This window comes from Dendrobates tinctorius, unplaced genomic scaffold (assembly GCF_039654945.1).
Source record: "Dendrobates tinctorius isolate UK_male_01 unplaced genomic scaffold, ASM3965494v1 ptg000203l, whole genome shotgun sequence".
Classification (NCBI taxonomy): Eukaryota; Metazoa; Chordata; class Amphibia; order Anura; family Dendrobatidae; genus Dendrobates; species Dendrobates tinctorius.
In genome coordinates this window covers 3695824-3718376 of record NW_027361870.1, presented here as the reverse complement: position 1 = coordinate 3718376, position 22553 = coordinate 3695824, and the positions used below count along the sequence as shown (strand labels likewise).

At 41.5% G+C, this 22553-nt stretch overlaps 1 protein-coding gene across 1 annotated transcript in view; it reads right to left on the bottom strand.

Moving 5' to 3' along the window:
- Window positions 1–22553, bottom strand: part of MEIS1 (Meis homeobox 1) — a 195119-nt gene that overhangs the window by 119493 nt on the left and 53073 nt on the right. The window lies entirely within an intron of this gene.

The following is a 22553-nucleotide window of genomic DNA, read 5'->3' as shown; positions in this document are numbered from 1 at the left end:
GCTCAGTAGTCAACCATTGTATAACATATAGGGATAGGAGGATTTCAATCATTTAAAGCACTATTAAATAATTGTGAACCCAATGGGTTCTCTGCATAAAGCCCCATACACATTTGGGTTCACAACGTGATAAAGTTTCAACAAAGCAAAACTATGTCATATGAATTTGATGCTAATTTGCAACGTCTTAAAAAGAAAAGAGCTAAACAAAAAATGGGAGTAAACAATAAATAATGGGAAAGGTAACTGGGTCTTAAAAAGGTGAGACACTAAATGAAAAAATATCTACACTTAAAAGGGTTGTCTCATCCTCAAAAATGGGTAAAATTGCAAAGTGCTAATAAAAACAAGATACTTTGCAATTTACTTGTTATAGAAAATCCTTTCCGTTCTCAAGAATGGAGAGATTTTTAATTTGCTTAGACCATCGGTCCTCTAGGCAAGGAGATCAGCAGTTCCAAGCTCCTTCTAATAGAGTTTGTAAGCGCTGCTCTGAAACTGGCTGGATGATTAGTTCTGACCATTTATATTGTCACTGTGCTCTTCTGATGACACAGATGCAAGGCTGCTTATGCTTGCAGCACCAAAGAAACAAAGGTTGGGCCAGCAGTATAACATTGCTGCTGGTCTGAAATGTGAATTCAGCAGGAGCACACTACCCCAGACAAGCATGAAGCTGAAAGGCAGGGGAGGAGTGTGCTCCTGAACAACAAGATGAGATCCCTTTACCCAAGAATGCAAATGTGTACTTTCTTATCCCACAGCTCTTGTTCTAGTTTATTTTTTGTAGTCCTGGGCAAAACATTTCAGATCAGAGTCCATAGTGTTAAGGCCCCGTCTCGCATAGCGAGATCGCTAGCGAGATTCCTGATGCGTCACCGATTTTGTGACGCAACAGCGATCTCGCTACATGTGACACATAGCGGTGACCGCCCCACCCCCGCTGGATATCGCTGATCGTGCTCAAATGCCCTTTGCCATTTTTTCATCGTCGGCGTCCCGCTGGCCAGCATGCATCGCTGTGTTTGACGCTGATGAGCGACCTCGTTAGCGACTCAGAACTCAGGGACGCAGGCTGGAATAGTTCAGAATAGCTGCTGTGTGACAACGCACCAGCGATCCTTACCAGGTCGTATCATTGTCGGGATCACTGGTGCGTCATTGAAGAGATCTGCCTGTTTGGCAGCTTACTAGCGACTGTGTAGCGACGTACCAGCGATCCCTACAGGTCGTATCGTTGTTGGGATTGCTGATGCGTCACTATGTGACGGACCCTTACTTTAGTGGGTTTTGTTTAAGGAAAACCATAATCACCTTAACCAATTGCCCTTTATTGAGACTTATCCTTAGGTCTCAAAAACATTAAAAAAGATAAATGTGTGACATCCCAGCCCATAATAAGAAACATTTAGCATCAATTTGCACTGCATAAATGCGCCATATGTGATTCAATTGATTTTAATTTAATGATAAAATACCAGAGGTGCCACGTCTGGCACTAAACCTGGTCAGAAATCAAGAATCTAGAATCCCAAGTCAGCGACATAACTTGCAGCTCAGGGGCCCCATTGCAAAATTTCCAACAGGGCTCCCATCTGTCATGAAGCTTTAATAGTAATGAGCTTTTAATATGTGCCAAACGGACTTTTTGGGCCCCTTAAGCTCCAGGGTCCGAGTGCGACTGCAACCCAAGCACCCATTATAGTTAGGCCCCTTGTATAAGATGATCTGGAAAGCATATTAAATTCTTGTATGCCTAAATATGATGCAGTCAATGGGTCCACTGTGACTGTGTTGTCGAATGCCCACAAATACATGGTGCCAGCCCTAATAAGTTATGAAAACTGTGCAAAAAAAATACTAAACTGAAATGGTAAAAAATCAGCATCGTCATAAAAGTTTCACGCTTTACATGCACAATCAATGGAGAAACATGACCTCTAAGCAATGGTGAAACACTCTGACCTCCTGTAGGCCTCTCTTGCATTGTCCACCACTTGTGATTGAAATGAGTTACAGAACAACAGCAAAGTTGTGCTTGAAAGACCTAAATTTAAAAGCAGGCAACAGGAAGCTTTTAGTTGGGAAGTTGAGGTTTAAAGTACCCGGCAACAAACAATGAGCAGGAGAGATAAAGATGCAATGGAAATGGTACGGAACAGACCTTAGTAACTTCCTGCCAAAGCTGACTTGTGAGCATGTGTGCTGCCATGATATGGACCAGCAAAGCTATTTTGCTTGTATTTACTGGAGGTATTTGTTCCTGTGCAAACCCTATAAAAACAAAGAGCGGGGGATAAGCAAGCTTTGCCATCTCGTGTTGCCAGGTCTTTAAGCTTAGCATGTATCGCATATTTCATCTTGGAAACGGTCTATTTGCTTATATTGTTACATTGTATCTAGGATTAGGTGTCACTTTACAATGAACACGTAGGTCTGGATTGTTTTTGTAAAAACACCTTTACCCGTCCCTATCTAGAAAAGTACAAAAAACGAGATCCGCCACTCTCTGCAACCAAAAATAACATTCGGTTAACTCTTCTTTACATCATTTTGATGACAGTGTTAACCTCAGGTTTCTGGGTCAGTACTGCCACCATTATCTCCCATCACTTTATGCATCTGATGTTTTCTTTACCTCCCTCCTACACTACCAGGTATCTGTGTCAAAAGAGGACTCTCCAGTTCCAGGTTTGTTTGACCAAGGTCACTTAGAGGTCAAGCATTTCAGCAGTTGTTAACACAAAGCTTCCACCCCAGCTTCTGCAAAGTCTCCAACCCCCAGTTTCATCTGCAAATATGCTTTCTATCCATGCTGGCCTTTTTTTTTCTTTTCTCAATTTAGCAAGAACTAACAAATCCTTCCTTGAGAAGAGATTTTGGTGACAAATATATAGGTCAAAAACTCTCCAGAAAAATAATTCTCAAAAAATGGATGCATGATAGGACTTGTTGTTTAAGGAGGCTTCAAGGAATGGCGTTGAAAGGGAGTCTGTCACCCCCAAAAATGCAAACTGAACTAATTAAACAGTTATATAGGGGGATTAGTCCCTATAGAAAAGCAGCATAAATTTGCAATTGAGGGGGTTTGGTGTACCCTTGGTGTTGCCAAAAGCTTGGTGCACCATACACCTAATTTTGCACAATGAGCAACTCTCTGAGTCTGACTGACAGCACTCACTTTGCCAAATTGAACCTTAGCCTCTATAAAAATCATATTAACAGTTTATTTCCACTGTTGTAATTAGTCTGAAAACTCTATCAAATGAAGGTGCTTTGGTGCACCCTTGGTATGGCCAAGAGCTTGGTGCACCATTTTGCGTCCTTCAATTTATATACTCTGGTTAACAGCACTCACTTGGCCAGATTGAGTGCTGCCTGAACCCTAATTGTGGTGTTTGACTGCCCATGCTGGAGTCAGCAGAGTATGAGATCGGACTTTTATCATTGCTTTCTGTTCTGGCACAGTCGCTTCCACGTGCGGAATGTAGTGAGTGACTTTAGAGGAGAGGAAAGATCAGTTTTGTGCTCTTCCTATCTTCAGTGCGACACAGACCGGGTCTGCACTTAAGACTGAAAGAGCACAAATCAGATCTCTCCTTCCCTCTGAACCTCGCTAAACCTCTGGGTATAGAAGCAGCTGTGCCATGACAGGGGGTTATGATGAAAGTGGGACCCGCCTCATACTATGTGGACACCGCTGACTCCTGCATAGTCAGTGTGCACGGTTAGGCCAGGATCACACTACCGTGTGTGATGCGAGAAACTCGCATGAGTCTCTCGCATCAACACCCGACGGCATAGAAATACATGCAGCCGCAGCTCTGGTCCTGAGTGCTGGCAGCAGCGCCGGGTATTGATGCGAGAGACTCGTGCGAGTTTCTCGCATCATACATGGTAGTGTGATCCCGGCCTAAGGGTTAAGTCAGCGCTCGCTGTGGACAAGTGAGTGTTGTCAGTCAGAGTCAAGGAACTGCTCAGTATGAAACTGTGGCATAACGATACACCGAGTTCTTTCTTGGCCACACCAAGCGTACACCAAAGCCACCTCATTGGAATATTTTATATAAAGAGTTTTCGGACTAATTACAACAGCAAAAATAACATGCTAACAATTTTTTAAAGCTATTAATGCCCCATCTCACATAGCGAGATCGCTTGCGAGATCAGCGATTTCACTACATGTGACACATAGCGGTGACACATAGCGGCAACCGCCCCCCCCCCGCTGGATATCGCTGATCGGGCTCGAATGTCCTGGTTCATTTTTCATTGTCAGCGTCCCGCTGGCCAGCATGCATCGCTGTGTTTGACGCCGATGAGCAACATCGTTGGCGACGCAGAACTCAGGGACGCAGGCTGGAATCGTTCAGAATAGCTGCTGTGTGACAAGGTCCCAACAACTGCCGAGGTCGTTATACGGATCGCTGGATCGTTGCTGCATCCTTGAAAAGATCGGCCTGTTTGGCAGCTTACTAGCGACCATGTAGCAGTACACCAGCGATCCCTACTAGGTCGTATCGTTGTCAGGATCGCTGGTGCGTCGCTATGTTAAACGGGACCCTAAGTCTCCTATATAACTGTTTAATTAGTTCAGTTTGCATTTCAGGGGGGTGACAGACTCTATTTAACATAGTTGAACATTATTACTTTACTCATTTCTACAAAGTAGGTGGCAATCGCGGCCTTGGACATAAAAGACAGAACTTTTTGTTTTCTTGAAAAGCAATCAATCGTCATAAAAATTGATTTTCTTATAGGCCCGCGATAAATGTATTTAATGCAATCAAATATGTAGCAAAACAAATTACGCTAGATCTCGTAAGAGGCATCAGGATCAAAATATATCTGGTTAATTGAATTTATTGCTAATTTAATGTTATCTGAGACTTGGGCCACTATATTATTTTCTATAATCTCACTCTGCAGAAATTTCCATCTCTTGCCTTTAGCTCTTCAAACAATGTATCTCTGTTGAGTATTTTACACTTGAATATTATCACCAGGAGAGCATATGGTATAACCATAGTGGGAAGCTTATCTTCATCTTCTTGTAAGCTAAAATTAGTTCAAACGGCTTTGCAGCTCTCCACATGACTCCAGTTATAATGTTAATAAAAGAAGCGACCGGCCCACACTCTCCGAGTTACAGTTATAGCGGCAGACGCCGGCCTACAATGATTACTCACATTGTCTACCTTCCATCTTCCGAACATGTGTCTGAGAAGACGGGAAGATATATTTATTTTTAAGAAGATTTACAGATTTTTCAAAGCTCCCAGTCAGGTCTGGATGTAAGAAAATAGAAATCTCAAACTTTCTTCGGGTCAGTTTGGACTAAAAAGACTCTTTTAGTTAGAAAAGTGAATGTTTGAAGCTCCGTAACGTAAAACGTCAAGACTCATTTAGTGTTGCTCAACAGGCAAAGAAGTATTGCGAGACCCTCATTTGACCTCCTGCAATGGTATGAGTAAGAACATGTTCCAGCAAACGTTTCATTTAAACATCATTATCTCTGCCTAAAAAGAAAAATGTAACTGGACAAGTATTAACTTAAGTAAAGGCTCATTAATGCTAAAATATTAGCTCTAAATATTTAGTAATTTATAGTAACAATAACAAGAAAGAAAGATGAAAGAATTTGCTTTTTTTTTAACAAACAACACCACTTCTGCCTCTAATTTATGTCTAGTATTACAGCCTAGCCCCATTCACTTCAATTAAACAGAATTTTTCACATGCCATAAATATATCATATTTTTACATGGTTTAAAACACAATTTTCTCATGAATCTGGCTTTGCTTTTCTTTTTGTTTCTGTGCCTCACCATTCCTGAGATATGCCTTCCTCTTCTCCATAGATGAATCTAATATTTTTATCTAAGTGGGCGTGGTTCTCAGCTTTACGCTGTAGATGTCTTCTTGAATACCACACCCAGTTGGCTAAAATACTGGCTTTACATGCAGAGAAGAGATGGCCTTATCTCAGGAACAAAGATGCATAGGGACAATAAAAATACACAATAGCAGATTTAGGGGAACAGCGGCATTTACGCCAGGTGAACCAATTACATATTTATGGCAAGTGATAGGTCCTCTTTAGACTAGGATCACACCAGCATATATTCTCTCATCCCACAGAATGCTAATCAGACTCTGATCAGAATTTGAACAGAGTGTGATCTGATATTTTCAGATAAGAAGATGGAAAAAAATTATCCATCGTCTCCACTTCTGTCAGCCTGTGGAACTCGGACTGTACTGAGATGTCAACCGAGTGCAGTCCGATGTTTTCTCATTGACTTGCATGGCCGAGTGCGATCCGATAATCAGACCCAACTCAGGCAATGCTGTGATTTTTTTTTTCCCGGACTTGCTCGGTCAGAGGAAAAAAATCCGCAATGTACACGGCCCCATAGAATAATATTGGTCTGAGTGATATCCAATGTTTAGTAAGATCGCACCCGGACCGAAAATATGTGCACAAGCCTTTACACTGGGCTGTACTACAAGACACAGCCTACATACAAAAGTGGTGCTGTTTCTGTGAAAAAACAGATGATGGGGTGCAATACCAAACCCAGCCCATTGACAAGAGTGGCACTGTTTCTCAGGAATAAATAGTAAACCCTATAACTTGGATTTATCCCACAGTAGACATGTATCATCTGTCCACACCCTAGGTGATAAATGTCTGTCTGCCGACAGGCACACTGCTGAATGGAATGGGGGTCCCAAATCTCTTTTCCATCCACTGTGTAGCTACAGGAAAAAAAAGTACATGGAAGAGCAATAAAGGTTGCACCCAGCCACTCCATGTGCTGTATTCTTTAGTCCTATAGATTTTAAATTGAGCTGTTCTACGCATGCTCGACCACTGCCTTACACAAAGGAATAATGGGGGGCTCTGGATCCCATTTCTATTAGTTTTGAACGTCTCAGCAGATATTTATCCTCTATCCTATAGAATAATCCCTTTAGGGTCAAAGTTAAGGTGACTCTGTATACAGCTTTTATTAAATAAGCAGCCCAAATCCTTTCTCCCAACCCCTCAGGCCATTCAATGTTCTCGAGCCTGACAACGCTTCTCATGCCTGAGCTGAAAAAAATCGTTTCAATTACTTTTCAGTTCTCCCTGGTTGTATATGAGTGCTATACACACAATTAGAGGAGCGGACTCCTATGTATATTTTCTTTAGCTTGTTGCAGCCACTGGGTCTCAGGGTTAAACAGTAAACCCTTGAGGTTAGTTTAAGACCGATCATGCTCCAATTTGTGACCAGTAGGGGAAAAGTAAACAATATCTGCCTTGTATACCATACAAATACTGATGCAATAGGAAAATGCTGACATCATGTTCAAGCGTAGAGACAGACTCTTTTCCGTAGCTTGTTGATAAATACACCTCTAACAAACTAGCACTTATAACAAACTGCACGGCTGCTCCCGAGAACCATGGTTGTTTATTCAGTTGGCCTAATTGGTAAATTAGGGAAGCACTAAAAAGAGGCACAACAATCCCACAACAGTTCACACTGACCCACAAATAGAGCTCATCACTCCACAGCTAAAGTCATTTACATACTGCCAATGTTTTTATTATGACTGTAAAAGTGGACAACAGTCCTGACTCCTGATGACTAGAGTTGGCGGAATTGTGGAGGAAAACATTTGTATTGTAGATTAGACAACAGGTGGTGGTATGATGGTTCACAAATTGTCTCTTCAGCATGTGGAATTCAGCCATGTCTGCTGATGAACCACTTCAATATTCTAGCCCACAAAAGCGATAATCCGGTACAGGCTCCCTTAGGCTATGTTCACACGTCCAGTAATCATCCATTAAAAGGAATCCAGCAGAAATCGGTAGGCAAAAAAGTTGTGCAGACACAACTTTGTCTGTTTTTAAAAAACTGATTTCAGCTGGTTCGCTTTTTTTAACACTGAAATATATGGAAAACGGATCAATTTTTCTTTCATTTCAGAGGGATCCGATTTTTGCTTACTGGATCCATTTCAAATTATTGAAAACGGATGGCTATTTAACAGAACTTCAATGTAAAAAAAAAAATTGATCCAGCTGAAATCGTTTTTTTAAAAATGACTAAAAAAGTTGTGTCTGCACAACTTTTTTGACAATGGATTTCTGCTGGATCTGTTCTAACGGATGGATACTGGACAGGGGAACAGAATCTTAGGCTATGTTGACATGTCCAGTGATCATCCATTAGAACGGATCCAGCAGAAATCCATTGGCAAAAAAGTTGTGCAGACACAACTTTTTAAGGCCCCGTCACACTAAGCGAGATCGCTAGCGATATCGCTCAAGCGTCACCGATTTTGTGACGCAGCAGCGATATTGCTAGCGATATCGCTATGTGTGACACTTATCTCCGACCGGCTCCCCCGCTGGTTATTGCTGATCACGCAAGAACGTCCTGGACAGTTTCTCGTCAGCAGCTTCCTGCTGGCGCCGATGAGCGACGCGTGGACGCGGGCGGAAGAAGATATCATTGCCTCATCTGACAGGTAAGTAACGACCGCTGCTGCGTCGCTGCATCACTAGTGAGATCTGCCTGTGTGGCAGCTCACTAGCGACCATTTAGCGATGCACCAGCGATCCTGACCGGGTCATATCGTGGTCGGGATCGCTGGTGCATGGCTAAATGTAATGGGACCTTTAGTCCGTTTTTCAAAAACTGATCTCTGCTGGATCTGTTTTTTCAACATTTAAAGGGGGTTTTACACTAAGCAATATCGCTAGCAATATCGCTAAAACGTCACTGGTTTTGTGACGTTATAGCGATATTGCTAGCGATATCGCTATGTGTGATACTTACCAACGACCGGCTCCCCCGCTGTCCATCGCTGATCGCGCGAGAATGTCCGGCTCCATTTCTCGTCGGGCGCTTCCTGCTGAGACTTCCTGCTGTGACGGCGAGCGACGCTGGACGCGGGCGGGAGGACGCAGGATCGCTGTGTGTGAATGGTAAGTATCGTGCGCTGCGTCGCTGCTGCATCGCTGTGAGATCTTTCTGTATGAAAGCTCACTAGCGATCATTTAGCGATGCACCAGCGATCCTGACCGGGTCGGATCGCTGGTTGGATCGCTGGTGCATTGCTAAATGTAGAAGGGCCTTTAGTCTATGGACAACGGTTTTGTTAATTAATCATTCATTCATTGTCTTCCATTTCTAATGGATCCAGCAAGCAAACAATGGGTGGCACGGTGACTCAGAGGTTAGCACAGCAGCCTTGGAGCGCTGAGGTCCTGGGTTCAAATCCCACCAAGGACCACATCTTCAAGCAGTTTGTATGTCCTCCCCGTGTTTGTGTGGGTTTCCTCCGGGTACTCCAGTTTCCTCCCACATTCCAAATACATACTGACAGGGAATTTAGATTGTGAGCCCCATCAGGGACAGTGATGATAAAGTTTGTAAAGTGCTGTGGAATTAATGGCGCTATATAAATGAGTAAAATAAATAAACAAATGGGAAAGCAACGGATGGTTAACTAACGGATCCATTGTCCATAGACTTCAATGTTAAAAAAATGTGACCAGCAGAGATGAGTTTTTGAAAAATGGACTAAACAGTTGTGTCGTCAGGACTTTTTACCTAAGGATTGCTACTGGATCAGTTCTATGGAATCACTACTGGACATGTGTAGCCTATTGTGTGTTCCTATCTTTGCTTTTCACTGCTCATAGCTCAGAGGTAAATTCTGTTGGTAGCCAAGAGGAAATATTTGTCTAAGATGGCTGATAACAGAAAACAATAGTCTGCAATCACATAGATAAATTAGGCCACTTTAGGTTAGACCCTTAATTACAGTGAGTCTGGAAGCCTAACATGGAAACAGAGCAGCACTTCTCTTTTTAACAAGATCTGGGGCAAGCATCTGGCTTTCTTCCCACATCACTGAGAGCAGCTGGTAAAGGAGTCTGCATATACATTTCGAGCTTGTAGGGATTGTCTTGAGGGTTATTTTAAGGATGGTTTAAGAATATGATTAATTATTAGTATTTTTTTTTCAAAGTCACCTAGCTAATATATTAATAACAATTGATGATAATGCTGTTAAGTATCAAGGGCTGATGTGGTTGTTATCACATTGGTACATTAATGTTACCAAAATAAGTAAAACTAACAAGTCCTAGTCCTAATATAGATGTAAACTGTACATAATACGCAATTAGCCAAAGTCATATATATATATATATGTACCTTGGGCATGAAATAAACTTTTCCACGTAGGTACATAAGCTACAGAGTGCAACCTCCTTTTCTTTTAAATATATATATATATGGTCTAAAGAGCAGAAGTACTCCATCAATAAGTGAAAAAAATAAGGTGTCTTTATTTGTACATCTCCAATAGCTATTTTGTTCACTTATTGGAGGATTGCTGACATCTTTTGGACAATATCTATTATAGACCTGGTTGGGTCAGACTTGGATTTGCATCCATAGGCCTCCTTCACATGTCCAAGTGGTATCTGTTTTTTTCATGGATGCTGCATGTACCCATTATACTCTTTAGGCCGGGGTCACACTTGCAAGTGCAATGCGAGTAACTCACGCGAGTCTCTCGCCTCAATACCCGGCATTGCCGCCGGCACTTGGGATCGGAGTGTGCGGCCGCATGCCTTTCTATGCAACTGAACGCTCCAGTCCGAACCGCCGGCGGCAGTGCCGGGTATTGAGGCGAGAGAGTTGTGCGATATTCTCGCATTGCACTCGCAAGTGTGACCCCGGCCATAGTGCAGTTAACATGTCGGTGTTTTTCATGGATCGTGTGTCCATGCAAAACACACAGAGACACAGCAGTGCAGATGAAAAAAGGACTAAATACAAGTCTATGGGTCTGTGAAAAGCACGTACAGCACACAGACGGCATCCGTGTGCTATCCAGGTGCTGTACATGTTTAGCACTGCAAAGTATAGGAAAAGCTTTGCTATTTCTTTCTTTCTTTATTCATACCAGAAAAATACTGATGACACATTGATGGTAAAAATGATGGAAAACACTGATGACACCGGTAACAGTTTTTCACATACAGTGGGGCAAAAAAGTATTTAGTCAGTCAGCAATAGTGCAAGTACCACCACTTAAAAAGATGAGAGGCGTCTGTAATTTACATCATAGGTAGACCTCAACTATGGGAGACAAACTGAGAAAAAAAAATCCAGAAAATCACATTGTCTGTTTTTTTTTTCCATTTTATTTGCATATTATGGTGGAAAATAAGTATTGGGTCAGAAACAAGCAAACAAGATTTCTGGCTCTCACAGACCTGTAACTTCTTCTTTAAGAGTCTCCTCTTTCCTCCACTCATTACCTGTAGTAATGGCACCTGTTTAAACTTGTTATCAGTATAAAAAGACACCTGTGCACACCCTCAAACAGTCTGACTCCAAACTCCACTATGGTGAAGACTAAAGAGCTGTCAAAGGACACCAGAAACAAAATTGTAGCCCTGCACCAGGCTGGGAAGACTGAATCTGCAATAGCCAACCAGCTTGGAGTGAAGAAATCAACTGTGGGAGCAATAATTAGAAAATGGAAGACATACAAGACCACTGATAATCTCCCTCGATCTGGTGCTCCACGCAAAATCCCACCCCGTGGGGTCAGAATGATCACAAGTACGGTGAGCAAAAATCCCAGAACCACGTGGGGGGACCTAGTGAATGAACTGCAGAGAGCTGGGACCAATGTAACAAGGCCTACCATAAGTAACACACTACGCCACCATGGACTCAGATCCTGCAGTGCCAGACGTGTCCCACTGCTTAAGCCTGTACATGTCCGGGCCCGTCTGAAGTTTGCTAGAGAGCATTTGGATGATCCAGAGGAGTTTTGGGATAATGTCCTATGGTCTGATGAAACCAAACTGGAACTGTTTGGTAGAAACACAACTTGTCGTGTTTGGAGGAAAAAGAATACTGAGTTGCATCCATCAAACACCATACCTACTGTAAAGCATGGTGGTGGAAACATCATGCTTTGGGGCTGTTTCTCTGCAAAGGGGCCAGGACGACTGATCCGGGTACATGAAAGAATGAATGGGGCCATGTATTGTGAGATTTTGAGTGCAAACCTCCTTCCATCAGCAAGGGCATTGCAGATGAAACGTGGCTGGGTCTTTCAACATGACAATGATCCAAAGCACACCGCCAGGGCAACGAAGGAGTGGCTTCGTAAGAAGCATTTCAAGTCCTGGAGTGGCCTAGCCAGTCTCCAGATCTCAACCCTATAGAAAACCTTTGGAGGGAGTTGAAAGTCCGTGTTGCCAAGCGAAAAGCCAAAAACATCACTGCTCTAGAGGAGATCTGCATGGAGGAATGGGCCAACATACCAACAACAGTGTGTGGCAACCTTGTGAAGACTTACAGAAAACGTTTGACCTCTGTCATTGCCAACAAAGGATATATCACAAAGTATTGAGATGAAATTTTGTTTCTGACCAAATACTTATTTTCCACCATAATATGCAAATAAAATGAAACAAAAACAGACAATGTGATTTTCTGGATTTTTTTTTCTCAGTTTGTCTCCCATAGTTGAAGTCTACCTATGATGTAAATTACAGACGCCTCTCATCTTTTTAAGTGGTGGAACTTGCACTATTGCTGACTGACTAAATACTTTTTTGCCCCACTGTACGTGTTTATACTGTGTCTGTGGTGCTACTATAAAAAAAACTGGTACCAGTGTCATCAGTGTTTTCCATCAGTGTGGCATCCTTGTGTCCATTTTTACCATCAGTTTGTCATCAGTATTTTTTACGAATGGATAAAGAAAGGAATATAATTAAATTAATATTCCTCTATATTCCCATATTTCTCATTGTAATGCCTCCGCCTGTCATTGAACCATCAGGCAGTTCACAGGATCTCTATGTATATTTCCATGATTATAATATCTAAGCCATAATGGAGACGTGCTTTAATTTTCCCACAGCTGAAATGAAGGTGAACTAAGTGAATTTGGCAAAGGGCATTACTCATTTGCCATTTCCCACAGCTATATGGCATTTTCCTCTGGGAATAGAACATTTTCCTTAAACTACTGTTTATAACTCTTATCAGCTTAACAGCAATGGAACCATCAAGTGCATTATCAGGACAGGGGGAAAAAAGAAGAAGTCAAGGTCAATACGTACTTGCATATTTGTTTATCTTTAGCTGCAATTGCTACTGACATTCAATTGGGTAATAAACATGAGGACTGTCCACTGCTCGCTGGGAACAGGTGACTTGTTATCACAGGAGTGGGATGTAATCGTAAGGTGATCAAACAGCCCTGCTGGAAATGTGAGCGTGTTCATTTTATGGAAGCAATCACCTGTCAATTTTGAAAGAACACTTCAGAGCTGCCCCCACTACCCTAGCAGTGAGAGTGAGAAAGTACATGCTAAAACTGCTCGTCTGCCACAGATGTCTGTCCGGTCAAGTAGGCGACAGGCCTTTGTTTCTGCATTTCAGACTTTTCTATCTGCTTGAAAAACCCAACAATGCAATAGAGTCTCAGAACCGGAACTTATGTAGTCAGTCTATCAAGTCAAAAGCGGGAAAAAAATAGAGCATAAAATATCATAATCATCATCACCCATATAAAATACAGTGACCTGTTTCCAGAACACCCAGGTAATCGCTGCCATCTATGAGTAGTGCATGAGGCCTGTGATGTACATTACATAAAGGTTAACAAAATTCACTTAAGGCTCCCATGCTGGTACTTTAAGAGGCCACATTCCCATCTTTAGCAGGACAAGGGGCTAGGACATGTTTGTATCTAAAGGCAAAATTAGATTACTGCATAAATGAGACTGCAGTGTACGGACTGGCCGGCAGCTCTCCTGGGCTGAGCGTGACAGCGGCATAGAAATACAAGAACCTGTCACACTCGGGATGGGAGAGCAGCCAGCCAGTCCGTTCATTGCAGTCAGTGTAAGGCCTGTTTCACACCTCCGTTTTTCAGATCAGTTGTAATCCGCGAAAATGGCGGAAAACGGATCCGTCGGCGGATTGACAGCAACGTGTGGCACCGGACCGTTGTATTTACAGATCCGGCAAAGGTTGAATTTTAAGGTACTCGTGTCTGGAAAAAAGGAGAGAGAGAATTTTAGCGGCTCCCGGGACAACATTACAGGGTTAAAACTGCTCCCGGCTTTCACCTTTCGGGCATGCGCAGTTAAAAATAGCGGACCGTCAACCCAAAAAAATGTTGCAGTGTTCATCTGGTCCACCCGGGAGCCGCTAAAATTCTCACGGATCCGTCAAATAATGGACCCAACGGACAACTATCAGTCAAAATCCACCACTAATGCAAATCAATGGGGGAAAAAACGGATCCGCCCCTTTTTCGGCGGATCCGTTTTTTATAAAATTGGCGGATTTTGACTAATGACCAAAAACGGACGTGTGAAACAGGCCTTAGACTGGAGTGCCAACGGTCCACCAGTAACCAACTCCAAGACCCCACTTTTCACCTATATGCAAATGTGACATTATCCTCAATCACAAATTTATATAACAATGAACTGGGTAGATTGTGAAATGAATAAGATGCCGTCTCTGTCTGTACATAGTGATTCAAGTATATTGTGCCAATAACTGCTAATATAAGAGGGAGGTGGCCCACTCTTGCACAGAGGCCCACCCGAGGAGTCTCCGGTTCTCCTTGGGACAGTCCAAGCCACACTGCAGTCCAATCTCGCTCCAATTTACATAGCCATCTGACTGCACCCTTACTCTGCCCCCACCCAAGTCTAGTCCACCAACATCATGTGATGGAGCTGAGAGCACTGTTATATAGTGTTGTGGGAGAATAATCACTATTTATTCTTTATTTATTGTTGTTTATTTTAAATCTTTGCCTATTCCCTGATCTTAGCTGTCCTATCCTAATTATTGATAGTTATTACTGTATGCATTGAGTGACTCTGGCCACTGGACTCCTGAGCTCAGAATAAGCATGAAACTCAATAATTTACAAGTTACACTGAATCTTTTTACTTTGGGGAATATTTAATAAACGTGTAAATAGTGTTAAGTTAAACTAGACAGTTAAATAGCTACCGCTTGTGGTTGGGCATTCCACAATCTGACTGCTTCCTAGGATCGCTCGTTCATGATAATCATGAAGTGAAAATGCCTCCTAAAACATCGCAAAGCACTGGGTCCAGTGCTACACTATGGGGCCGCTCCGAGCTGCGATTATTTTCTCATGCTGCAACTGACAGCGAGACCCGGCTCAATCACACCCATACAGGTCTATGGGTGCGTGTGAAACATCCGACTGCACTCAGATGTCATCCCAGTGGAGTCCGATATACGCCAAGCCAGACCATGGAGGAGGTGGAGAAATTATTTTCTCGGTCTCTTCCACACCTGTGCTGCGATTCTTCCATGCGAGAGGATCCGAGCATAGAGCACTGACACTCGGAGCTGTAACTGAGTGTCATCAGTATATCGCATCCGATGCCATACGTTAGTTCCTCTACTGAAATCACCTGTAAATCCTATCAACAGGCGCTCAAAGGAATGAACGTATGAATTTCTAAGTAACTTGCTTATCTGCAGGTTAATAGCTATTTTTCTGATGATAGGTTCCCTTTAACTGCTTCAGGCTTCCCAAACCGGCAAACGGTTAAAATAAGTGACCCTACCATTCATGTTTTCCACTCAGAAAATGCTCTGTACTTTCCAATACAAGTCAGAAGCAAATCTCAAAAGGTGCGCGGACATCTTTTGGAGTGCTTGTGCCATCAGTTTTTTTTTTTAAAACGCCAGGAGTTTCTCCAAAAAAAGTGAAAACAAACAACCAGAAAATTACAGTAATAAAAACACATTACAAAACACATTCAAAAACCCAGCAAAAAATACCAGTGACCAAAACAGAAAAAAAAACACTCAGGAAATTACTGATGAAAAACAACACAGAAGAAACTTCAGGGACAAAAACTGCAGTTTCTTGAAACATCTTCTGCCTGAAAATTTGGACTGGTTCAAATAAGTTTAAAATATTAGTGTACATACCTTCAAAAGGAATCTGTCATCAAGTTTTTGCCACCTAAGCTGAGGACAGCATAATAATCAGAGACCCTGATTCCTGCGATGTGTCACTTACTGGGCTGCTTGCTGCAGTTTTGATGAATCATTGTTTTGTCAACAGGAGATTATCACTTCAAAACTAGTGACCCTGCTGCCATGTAGCCCTCTATAGTCATGAGCTCTGTAAAACCCGGCCCTACCACTGATTAGCAGCTTTCTGCCTATGCACAGTGCACACAGAAAGCTGTCAATCAGTTGTCTGGGTGAGATTCTATAGAGCTCAGCATTCAGAGAACTGCTAGATGTGCAGCAGATAAAACAGTGATTTTTATTTAAAAAAAACTGCCACCAGGAGCTCAGTAAGTGACATATTGCTGGAATCAGGATCTCTCCCCCTACACCATGCTAATTTCTGATGTGGTTGCAAAAAACTGTCCACAGATTCCCATTAAGCAACCAATTAGCCTTTCAGAAATATTTATAAAGTTAAACTGGCATTTGCATTTAGGCAGACGTTTCTGAGCTCTGCAATCACAGACGTTCATCTGCGGCTATTAAATCAATAGTTATGTTAAAGATGACAACACAACCCTATGAGGTTAGGCCTCAATGGTTTAAATTCAAAATACCAAGCAAAATGTAATAACCTTAAACATATAATTGAGTAAGAAACTTAGCAACAATTGTCGATTTAATTTATAAAAAAAAGTTTGCAAAACTTTGGATCCAACACTGAAGTCATCATATCCAATCCCCACATACTGTAATGGTGGGAAATATCATATTAATGGCTGTAACGTATCATGTTGGACTTTCTGTTTGCTATTCCCAAACTTTTTATTTTAATTGTTACTTATCTTGTTCTGTATTTTATTTGGTTCCTGTTTTTGAAGGCTTCATCTGGTCATTATATAGTTAATAATCTGTACTCTGACATGACAAGCAACCCTGATATAGGGCTTACAACAGCTGTAAATCAAACTACAATATGACGCATTACAGAATTTAGGCATCAATACTCTATCTCTTCCTTGCAAAAGGGGAAACAGACCTTTCACACAAGGCCATCTAATAGCACCACATATCTATTTATTGCACTTTTTTTGTTGATTTTTTTAGTACAGCCATCGCCTTGTATTACTAGGTCTGTGATAAGAAATGCACCATAGATCAAGGCCAAAATGTACCACATCCACCATTTATACTGAGGAAAGCTGTTATGAAGTCAGTGGTAGATAAGAAATATTTAATACACTATTTAAGGCTTCTGCACCTGGTGCACATGGGCCCACAAGGGTTGTGATATGATTCTGGTTTGCTTTATTTGTGATATATTGTTGTGTTATCTATTAGTCAAGCTTTGTATAAACATCTACACACAAAATCCAGGATCCAGGAGATAATCTTGAGAACTATGTCTATAGAGTATGGATGAAGAAGTGTTTGCGTATATATTTCTCATCCATAAGGCTCGTAGACAAAATCGATTTTCTCATACGAATACTATCCGTGGTTTTCACGGACATCACTCATACCTATGATGTTCTCTGTGAACATGTCCAATTTTTCCTTGGACTGAGTGGTCTGGGATAAAAATCGGAGACATGTAAAATTTTGATCCAAATCGTCAATGCAATTCTATGGATCCATGAAAAATATCAGACTGCATCGATGACATCCGAGTGCTTGTCCAATTTTCAGGAGCTAACAAAATGGAGAAGGTGGAGAACCTTTTTTTTATCTCCACATCCAATTAAAACTGATGCCCCTTGGACCGTTTTTCTCGGATATGGAGAAAAGGATCATGAGACCCTTACCATATGGGCAAGATATGCTGTACACATATGTGATAGAGCAGGGGTCCCCAACCTGTGGCTCGGAGTCCACATGTGGCTCTTGGGAACATGATGTGTGGCTCATGACTATTTGCCAGCTTGGTGCATCTGAACCAGGTCTACTAGGTCAAGCACACAGCTATGAAGATAACCTCTCCAGAAGCTGACTCAATTCAGTGGCACTGTCCCGAAAAGCAGATCTGTATACACATATACTGGTCATCGTGATGAGAAATATGGTTAGCTGGAGATAGAATGATACTGCCAGTTAGAGGGGTGCTTGAAGTTGGATTCGATAGAGTGATGTAAGTGCTTCATGCAAGAATACAGAATGAGAGAAGGATGAGAAACACACCGGGATGTAAGTATGCTGCCGGTAAGGCAAGGTGGTGCAAGATATCAGTCGTATTTATTGGGGGAAGCTTTGTCTGTCATTATACCGGTAATTGGTGGCTTTGGATGTCACTATTTGGAGAGATCTGGATGTAGCTTGTGACCATCTGTTGCTCCTAGGATATAAAAGTTTGGGGACCACTGCTAAAAAGACTATGAATGACTAAGATTTCACAGTACCTCTGATTGGAGATATCATTAGTTAACTGTAATGTGCTGCAGAATATGTTGCCATTATATAAATAAAATCAACAATTAGTATTATGGCTTTTATATTGCATCTGATTAAAGTTGCTCATACCAGCGGAAGCAGGAATCAAATAGTCTAAAACTATGACGTTTCAGAGAAAAGATACTATGAAAAGTCGTCCAGGGACTGCATGTCGGATGCCAACTACAAAATGGTCCTCAAAAATGTCAACTGAATTTACCAATTTCCACAGGACTAAACAACCACTTAATGTGTACCACTTCTCAGGAGTGTTCAGATTCTCCTCAGAAAACAGATTTTGATGAAGAGAAGCATCAAGTGCACTGAACAAGTCTCAAGGGAGATAAGTCAACTACAGGAGAATCTGCTAATGGATTGTTATTTCTCATAAAGCTCGCCAAGCCTGCTAAATTTCTGTTGGTCGAACAATGCTTTGGACGATCGATCGCTCGGCCGACAGCCATCTCAGTTGACTTTCCCATACCTAGTAGAGCTTGCTCGGTCATGTGCTTCTGTGTTCTCTATGAGAAAGCTGCCATTCACACGTCATCCACTGGCTTATCTCAGGCAGAACAATACAATCAGCAGTCTAAAATCCTAAATGCGTAATTGACATCTCATCCTATCATCAGTCGACCCGGCGCCCTCAGACCTCATTAGACCATTGGCAGAACTTGGTTGGGATGACATTAGTCTAATGTGGATGAGGGCCCTTATTGCAAACACATGCATAGCCGAGCGTGCATGTGTATTTGACTTTCTGTTGATAGGTATCTTAAGTCTTTGACCAGGTTTAAACTCCTCATATGATCAGAGGAGAGATGTCTCAGATTGTATCATGAAATTTCCCTCAAAATTGCATTTGAAAGATATGTACACACAATGTCTTTTTCAGATGAGTGATTCCCATGAGTTTTTCAATATTAAGATACTCTAGGATACATCGGCGTCTTTATTTCCTGATGCGCCTTTTTTTTAGAGTGTGTTTCATTATTTCTTGCCAGTGATTTTTTTTTTTATCTTTTTTCCAACGTTTTTGTGACATTTTTTAACTTCCATTTTCAGGTAAAGTTTTAACTTCATTCAACAATGAACAAACCAATCAAAACGCTGTCAAAATGTTCAAAAAGTTGACCAGGTATCTTTTCGGCATCTTTTGAGCCTTTTACTTGACTTGTATGGTAAAGTATAGAGCATTTTCAGGGTGGAAAACTCCTGAAGAATGGCCAGATCACTTCTTTTAACCACTTGGCATCTTTGGAAACCGTAAGCGGAAATTCAAAAGACTGAGCATATGAACGGAAAGCCATTTTTAAATAAAAATGCCTATGTTCATCCTTTATAGCACTTAGTTAGCACTTTTTTAAGTAACATTCAGGGCAGAATTTCACCATGAATTTCACCATGTACTGAAAACTATCATATACTAAATCCTTGAAAATTAAAGATAAATGAAAGTGTAAATTATCACTCTGGAGGTCCCATCATGTCTGTGCTTTAACTTATTAGCTCATCGATTTAAATTGGAACTGTGTAATGCTTCTTTCTGACTGTGGGGGCACTGCAGGGGAATTGAACACTTCCTAGTCTGTAATCCTCATCAGCTTCACATTATGACAGTTAAGTAGAATTATTCCTATAACAGAAAAATATTGCTACATTCTCTTTTGCATATCTTTCCATCCACACTTATCCCCACACTTTGGGACTTGCTTTTTATATCCTGCTACTTTGTGACCCAGCACTGAAGCTGGCAAGAACCAAATGTATTTACCATAACAATAAGACAACAGTTATATTGAATCATGTCTCTTCTCTGCAAGCGGTCATATCATGTCAAAAACCAGCACATGATAATGGCATCAGTGAAATCAGGAAAGGTCAATCAAAGACAAGCCACAGTCTCTGCCGTCAGGATGACCTTCGGAGCTTGTGACAAATTGCTATCAGTCAATGTCAACTAATGACAGGAGCTCTTTAGTCAATCAATTGTTCTAAAAATGATCAAGAAAACTACTCACAGGACGGCTCATTTTCACATCAATGCCTGTGAAGTATGAAAAGCTCATTTTTTTTTTTAGTTTTTAATAAGCTCATAAGTAAAGCAGTTACTGGGTAACAGAGGTCACCTTACCGAAAAGACAGAATCTCTCTTTGCCATTTTACATATTCTTTCATTTCCATATTGTAGCAAAAAGAAGTATGTCGCACAATTTAGTATTCTGCTATAGGACGAAACCATGGAATTGGACCACATGCTAGCTGTGCCGGAAAAAAACACCCAATATAGTCGTATCCCAGTCTTTGTAAGTTACATATTGTAGCAGCAATTTACATAGAGTATTCCAACTTCTGTCAATCAAATAAACTTTATTTCTAAATATTTATCTATCTCTCAATTAATCTGTCTATTTATCTTTCATGTAAAGTTATCTACGGATCAATCTACTTCACATGTCTATCTATTTATTTATCTATGTATCTATCTATTATCTATCTATCTATCTATCCCATATCTATCTATTATCTATCTATCTATCTATCTATCATATCATGTATAGCTAACTATGTATCTATCTCATTTCTATATATTTATTATGTATCATAGCATGTCTATCAGCACGGTGGCTCAGTGGTTAGCACTGTTGTTTTACAGTGCTGGAGTCCTGGGTTCAACTCCCACGAAGGACAACATCTGAAAGGAGTCTGTATGTTCTCCCCTTGTTTGTGTGGGTTTCCTCAGGGTTCTTCAGTTTCCACCCACATTCCAAAGACATACTGATAGGGAATCTAGATAGTGAGCCCCAATGGGGACAGTGATGATAATGTCTGTAAAGCGCTCCAGAATATATAAAAGCAAAGCATAATAAATGAATAAAAATGATCTACCTATCTAGTTAATGTATATTTGACGTTTTGGGATATGTAGCACAACCGGTCTCTGCTTTTCTTAGGGTCAGCAGCTACCAGCAGTTTCATATTACCTCCTAAACCTGCATTGCTTGTTTCTCAAATTAAAATATCTTCTGCAGCCTCAAACCGCTCCAAAGTCATCCATAGAAAAGAAATAAAGGAGGCCGAGCGACACTTAAGCTGAGCCATAATTGGAAGTATGTGAAAAATGAAGTGTCAGTTTGGTCAATAAAGGGCAAAGGTCAAGGGGGACTGGAGCCCAAACTCCCTGCGAAATGTGCTCATTAAGATGTCCAATCAGCGAGCTCCTTCCACCCTATCACATCAGTCATCAGATAGAAAGCCGCTCTAGAATACCCAGCTCTGTGCAGTTATTACTCCTCGTATTCACGTAAAAAAAAGGAGAGCTGGTATATAAATCGTTGTTCAGTCAACTGGAACACACGGTGGCCCTTCACCTCCCCCGCCCCTCTCTTCTCCTCCGTCCAGCAGGATTGAAACAGCCACCTTGAGATTCCCCTCACCAGTATGAGAAATTATCTGAGCCTGCAAAAATGTCATACAGAAACAGAACATTTTGCATTGTATCCTTGATGGATCCCAAGCAAAAATCTGCTATAATCATTACAGCAGAAAGGAATCCCGATGTGAAATGGCAAGGCTTCAAGCGGCGGTTTATGTCCTGCCGATTTTACATGGAAGCATCTATTGGTTATGACCTTAAAAGTCATTCAAAAATAGTAACTTTGTTTCTTTGGCCTTCTCAGAAGGAAACAAGAATATTAGGATCTAGTCTCAAGATACAACGTAGCACAAGCCAAACCTTTCTAGAGTCTAAACAGAATGTGCATTTGACCTAGCTCGGAGATTTAGGTTGCGGCCCCCGGAGAGTAGGACTTAATCTGGATCAAACTTTTAACTTCTATTCGAATGGAACCCTTACCCAGCCCCAAACATTTCAGGTTTCTGCACATTATCACTAAGCAACTCCAGTTTATTGACTGGGAACTAAACAATCCAAGACTTTAGTCACAACATTACTCCAGCCAGGAGAACATTAGTCTGGGGCAACCAGTTTGGGAGAAAACTTTTGAAACATGGAGGGGATCAAATATCATTTGGTTCTGCTGCTATGTTGTA